Below are 7,179 nucleotides of genomic sequence, written 5' to 3'. Positions count from 1 at the left end.
CTGAAATGACTAACATAGATAGCAGTGTTGGCGGAGTTTGATTAAAGATATTGCAGTGGTAGGTTTTTTTGATCTCACTCTTCACCTGAAGAGGCTTGATACTGTGCTGCCGTTCCATCCTTTGAAGCCAGTTGTCTGGTTCTTTTCTTACACAGGCTGGAAGTCATTTTTGGGTCATTATACTGACACTCTTTGTTAATTGCCTTTTCCCCACTATCGTAATAGCAAAATACAGCACTATGTCCTGCTGTGCTGTATTGTCCAACTAATGCCTTTCAAAGACTTGCTTTATACAGACTGTTGAAAGTTGTTGTTTGTTTGAAGTCAAACAAAAGTTGGGATACAAATATATATATATATATATATATATATATATATATATATATATTTTTTTTTTTTTTACCTCTGACAATTTCTTTTTACCATTTAATGTTCATTACTAAATTGAACTACTGTATTTAACACTTTTTTGCACTGTATGAAAATGCACCATTTAAAATGCGATAAATATATAACTTCCCTGGGTCTCTAACTGTAAGAGGATTGTTAGGGCATTGTAAATGAAATTTGCCTGCTGTTCTAGGACTTTTCTTGTGGTACTCTCCTTAGCTCTAACTTAACTAACAAAGTCCTTGAGGAAAAAGAAATGCCACTTTCATTACAAAAAAAAATAAATAAATAAATATTTGCTGGATCGAACCAGACAGTTTTGTTCTGTTCAATAAATACTGCCAGTCACCACTTCAGTTCGACTAAAAAAACTTTGCCATTAGAGTAAAAAGGAATTTTAAAGACACATTTTATCAATATTGAAATGGAAGTGTTTAATTTAGAAGTTGAAGCCAAAAGGGTGTTTTTTTCCCCCTTATCTCCCCTGGAGTGTCTGGTGTGAGGAAAAAGAGGCTTAGATTGCAATAACAGAGGCAGTGATGCTGTTTCTCTGTCATCATGAAGTGTGCACTTCTGCTGATGTTAATTAATAGGGCAAAGTCTGATATGGAAATTAAGGTGCACCCTATTGATGGCTATGAGGGGAGACAAGACCAACTTTAAAGGTGCACAATGAGATATGTTGTTTGGTGATCAACTTTTTCTATTGTTTATTCATTTTTAAAGCCCAAATTGTGGAATACATATACTGTACCTATCCTATGTAAATAATACATCTCACTACACCAGACAGTATCTGGACTGTATGTCCAAACTATTCCACCATAAATCCATGTAAATATTTGGTCCCCTTAGCATTTAACCCCTTCACCTATTCTCTGACCTGCACACACTGAGAATGATTGAATCTTATTAACCTCTTCATAAGAGCCAGTTCTATTAACAAGAGCCTGATTAACAGAGAATTTTTTCAGCTCATACCTATTAATATTTCCAAGCTTGGAAAAAATATATTAATGACGTTAACATAAAAACATGAAGAACTAAATATTACACATTTTTAATATGTATCTCTTAAATGTGAAGATATGTACTGAGCAGGAAATTTTACAGTTAAATAATCTTGTCAGTGCTTCACGATGGGCATTTGATGGAGACACTGTTTCTAAATTACCTCAGTGAACTCTGACATTTCTATGACATTTTTTTTCCACTTATCAGCTAATACATATGCCAATAGATAAAGCAGCAATATGCTGGTAATTTAACAGCTCTAGCTCTACTCTAGCTTAGGAGAAATCTGACAGCTTTTTTTAATTAGTTCAAATAGAGCCATGTAAAATGATGAAATATGATTCTCCCAGACGGAGAAGAAGTATGTCTGTCTGAATGTCTGAATGTTTGATGTATTAGATTTAATATCTTTTTTGTATGATATTTTTAATGTCTTTCTATTTTTGCTCTCTCCACGGACCGTCCCCATGTGGAAGAAACAGACAGTGTTATCCAGCTCGTCTCTGACTGGTTCAGTCTGAGAGTAGATCGACTTTCAATCATGCAGATCACAACCACCTGAGTGATGAATGTGTTTACGTCTTTACTTTGCCCGGTCTGCTTTGTGGTGTTCAGTTGCTAATGCCTGATGACGATCTCTGCTAGATCAAAAATGTTGCTCTATTAAATTTGCTGGGAGCTCTTGGTGGACTGTGGTAAACTCTCATTTCACTTTTCCATCAAGTCTGTGACAAAACATCTGAATTTAATCTGTTTTAGTCAGACTCCAATGCAATCAATAAAAGTATGACATGAGTAAATAGCATGAGTCCTCAATCAGAAAGCTTTAAGTTTAAATATTACAATGGCACTAATCTTTAGAATTTTCCTTTTCCTTTTTGCTTTTGGTATCAGTGTAAACAGTGTTTAAACTAGGTAATGGTACTGAAAAGTGTAGACAATTACATTAAGTCAAAGATTGGTCATACAATTTCTTACTGAAGAATTTTATATTTGCTTTTTACTGAAATAGGCCCACTCTAGATTTTTTCCCACAGTCAGAACAAATTTAACTAAGACCTACAATGAATCCAGTAATTGCCCATAAAATGTGCTTATATGTGTTTAAGCACAGATTTATGCTTCAATCTGATAGTGAATGAGATTCTTTGTCACTGTAATCCTGAGCTCTCTCCTGGTTGCAAAACCAAAAGACAACTGTGGCTCCAGTTTGACCATAATCACAGTGAATCTTAATTAAAAGGGGAATGAAACACCAGGTCTAGGGGCTATAAAAAAATGACATCCTCTTATAATATGTGGGCATTATTCTTACAGTTGGAGAAAGTAATTTGGGAGAGTAGTTTATTAGCCCTCTGCCCTTTCAGCCAGATATGACCTTGCAAGCCCCTGTACCAGAGGACCAGCTGCAATCCATGATTCATTTAACACCTTCTGGGCCTCTAGAAGCACTCCACACACATGCACTGTTGATTAAATGCTTTGTGGGAAAATTCATATTTAAAGCATACACCACATGGAAATTAATGATAACTAGCCAAGCAGCAGAACACAGTAGAGAATAGCCATGATGGGCGATTTACAATTTATTCTGCAATCATCACAATGTTTCTTTCGTATACACCATAATAATAATGCATATTGGTAAGTGTGTGGAATTAGGAAAATGAGTAGGCTACCCACAAAATTATATAAATGTCATTACTGTGCATTCAAGCAGGAAATCTAGCACAGGGAACTAGAGATTAGCCACTGGGTGGGAATGCTCCACATATGCCCATAAGAGGGTAACAAAGTCGGTAAGTGAATGAATGGGTGATTGAGCAAACTCTACTGAAGTTTTTGTATGGCTCTGATTCTAGTCTGGAATTTAGCTCAGGGTCCATACATCTTTGAACTAGGCCAGAGTAAATTTAAGAAGAATCTGCAATGCCCTGCTTACTGTCAGAGCCTTAAGTGAAAAAAGAAAAACTACAGTGTAGATTTAATGCTGTAAACAGAAATGCTGTATTTTCTATTTATTTACTCCTTGTTGTTAATGTCTGTCATGGCCTCTCTGTCAACTGTTCCTGCCCAGTATGCTCTGAAAAATATCTGCCATTTTACCTGCAGCTTGTACTTACAGGAACACTGCACAGCTTGGACTCAACACAACATCAGCAGCAGTTTGTTGATGGAAGCAATCCATCATGTAGAGTTCAAGGGTTATAAACCCGCTCTGTGCTTCATGGTCACACTCCCGGATCTACACTAACACGCTGCCACCCGTCTGTCCTAGACCTTCTACAAGTGTCATTTTGCATCTGACTGGCTTATGGTTGTGTTTATTGAACTGCACAATGGCATCTCTGCTGCAGTTCTTTTTAATGGTAACACCACAAGAATCAAGGATCTAATTATGTCTATGTTTATGATCCAAGACATTCCCACCTGTTATGTGAATTCTTACCACCATGCACACCAGAATGACAAACCCTAGACTTTGGGTCAATTTTCTGTACTGTTTTGATATGTAAAAGATGCAGAAAGTCAATTTCCATGCCTGATGTTTTACTTTTTGCATTGTAATAACACAAATTATAGTATTGTTTTAGATCATCTTCCTTTTCTACCACTACAAATAATCTGAGCAAATACTGAATGAAACTTTTCATTGTTCCCAGGAGGTGATTTAGGACATTTCCATCAGGTGCAGTAAATATCAACCGTTATCAAACTAAAACCCTAAACTGAGATGGTGGGCATGGTAAATATTATAGACGCTAAAGATCGGTATGTGAGCAATGCCATTGAGAGCATGGTAACATGTAGATGCCCATAAGATGTAGCGTCTAGTCGATTGCACTGCTGTGTTTTAGTACAGCCTTACAGTGCTACTTGCATTGACATTTTGTTTAATGACACATTTCAACAACTGTTGAATAGAGTGACATCAAACTTTACATATATAGTTATGCTACCCAGAGGATAAATTTTAAACTCCAGTAAACACAGACTGCAAAATTAATTACATGTTCCTCAGACTCAGCTGCTCTTACACTAATTACACTAATTACAAAATATTAGCCTCTGAACAGACAAAATTATAATGTTGACAATTGTAAACATGTTCTTGTATTGCTTACCTGCCGAACATCAGCATTATCACCTTGAGTAAGCCAGCAGGCTGACATCAGCAATTACAGGTGTGGTTTGTGCAGTTAGATTCCTAAATGTAAAAATTATGCCCTGGTGCACAGATTGACATGAAATTATTGTGTTGAAACCCACATATGAATGAGAAATTAATTAGTCTATGTGTGTTAGTACTTGTGAGTTTGATAATACAAACAGGATTTGATCTGTCTAAAATTTAATGGTTACTGTTACTACAAGGAAAACAAGAAATGTGATTTGCTGTCAAGTAGAAATGAAAATTCAGTTCCCTTCATTAAAAATGATGCACACAGTAATAATGTGTTGTTGTGTGTTGTAGTAGTAAATTGTGATAAGTATTTTTAAAAACTGAATATTATGGCAGGATTGATGAGGTGGTGTGTGATTTTTCTAAATAGCCTAATGTAAATGTAAAGGGTAAATAAATGTTGAATCACATTAGGATGAAAACTGCTGCTGCATTGCTTGTATTTGCACTGCTCTGATTTCACATGCACTCAGGAAGGTGATAATTCACAGGATTTGGCAGTGGATTGCTTTCTGAAACCTGGTTTTCTTTCAAGGAACAAAGAGAAACTTAATTGACAGTAGATGTCTAATGGAGAAAATTTGGTTGTAAACTGTCATTCGGGTTTATAAAAGGTTCTTTTCAGCAAAAAATATTAAGGTTAAGGCCCTGGAGCCTCGTAATCAGCTGGTTACAGTGTCATGCTGACAACCCGTCCAAGCCACTTTCACACCAATTCACACTTCAATTCCTGTTACTCTGCCAATCCTCACATGACCGTCATGTGACATTATCTCATGTTTGACGTCAGTGACCCTTTTTTGACATCCAGTAAATGCATGACTGACTCTCTGGGCGTCTATACCTGGGAACGTGCCAGTTGTCAGAGGAGGTGATGAAGCCTTTTGGTTGAGTGGAGATGAATGTCTTCTAGACTAAAACGGCAAATCCATCTGCCTTTCACTTAACATTTCTGGAGAGACCATCACCTGCACCAAGATCTGAATTTTCAGAAGCATTTTTTTTTTTTAGTATGATCATTGACAAACATCACTGTAATAATAACAAACCACAAAACATGTTTGCCCTTCCAGCCTTCATCAATGTCACAATAACACAGTGCACTGTAGCTGTGTTTTAAATAGTCCTTTCAGGTCATTCATCTCATGGTAATTACATCACACCTGGCTGGGAAATCATGGATCTGACTAACAATGGCAATTCAGTATAATAATTATGGAAAAGATAAAGCCAGTTCACCACAGGGGAACACAAGATTTGCTTAATATTCACATTACTACACATCTAAAAGCAACAAATATTCCAATACATACCTGCAAACACCTTAGCCAAACAAACAAAAATATGATCTTTGTTTGCTAACATCAGAACCTGGATGTGGGTAAATGCAGCTACTGTTCATTGTGTCTTGTTTTTTGAGGAAATGAATTCATGCAAGCAGGAATGCACTTTGGATTTGTGTAGATTAGGTGGACCAAATATGGCTGGTATGATAGGATGTCTGTTATAAAGAAATGTGGCTTCTTCACTTGTCTACATATTCCTCTATTAAATGTTTAAGTTCATGTTTGCAATTTAGTATAAGATGGACAGGCAGTCTTTTGCCACTGCTGAACCAGAGACTGTTTTCACAAGAGGTGAAGAAGTGGCCTTTGAGAACAAGAACTTCTAGGACAGCAGCAACACACAATGCATGTGGTGAGCATTTAGTCCATCACCAACTACAGGACAACTCCACCGGCCTGTGACAGATATGCCTCCCTTCCATATGTGCTGAAAAACTTTTACACACAGTCAGTTGCAGGATGACATGGCAGGTGGGAAGACCAGGTGCTGTGTCTTACCGCAACCAAATCTCTGGACCACCAGAGAAACCTGCTGGACCACACAGTATTCCTGGGAGGGTGCTCAGAGGATGTGTGGACCAGCTAATGCATGTTATCACAGATATCTTCAACATGTCCCTGAACAGGGCTGTCATCCCGACATGTTTCAAGGCCACTTGTGTCCTGCCTCACTGCACTTACACCCATCATTATGATGTACTTTGAGAGGCACATCAAGACCTTACAGCCACCCACTAGACCTGCTCCAGTTCGTGTATCATCCCAACAGTTCAATGGATGATACCATGATCGCCACCCTCCACTTGGCACTCACCCACCTGAACAAAAAGGACATTATAGATACTGTTCATAGAATTCAGTTCAGCATTCAACACAATTCATGCCTCAGCAACTGTTGAGAAAGTTGAGCCTACTGACCCTGAACACCTCTCTCTGTAGCTGGATCCTGGATTTCCTAACTGAGAGAGCTTAGTCAGTCCAGATCAGGAAAAGCTTCCCCAGCACTGGCACACAGTACTGACTCAGGGTACTGTGTACGCCTGTCTACTCTGTGTACACCTGCTCACTCTGCTGATTCAGCTCTAACCGCATCAACGAGTTCGCTGACTGATGGGTGCAGTTGCTCATGGACTAGTGCACAACCAGCAACCTGTCCCTGAATGTGAACAAAACCAAAGAAATTATTATAGACTTCAGGAGAGAACAGAAGGTCCACTCCCCACTAAACATCAGCAGCTCATCCAT

Source organism: Mastacembelus armatus, chromosome 10 (genome assembly GCF_900324485.2).
Source record: "Mastacembelus armatus chromosome 10, fMasArm1.2, whole genome shotgun sequence".
Taxonomy (NCBI): Eukaryota; Metazoa; Chordata; class Actinopteri; order Synbranchiformes; family Mastacembelidae; genus Mastacembelus; species Mastacembelus armatus.
This window is presented reverse-complemented; position numbering follows the sequence as displayed.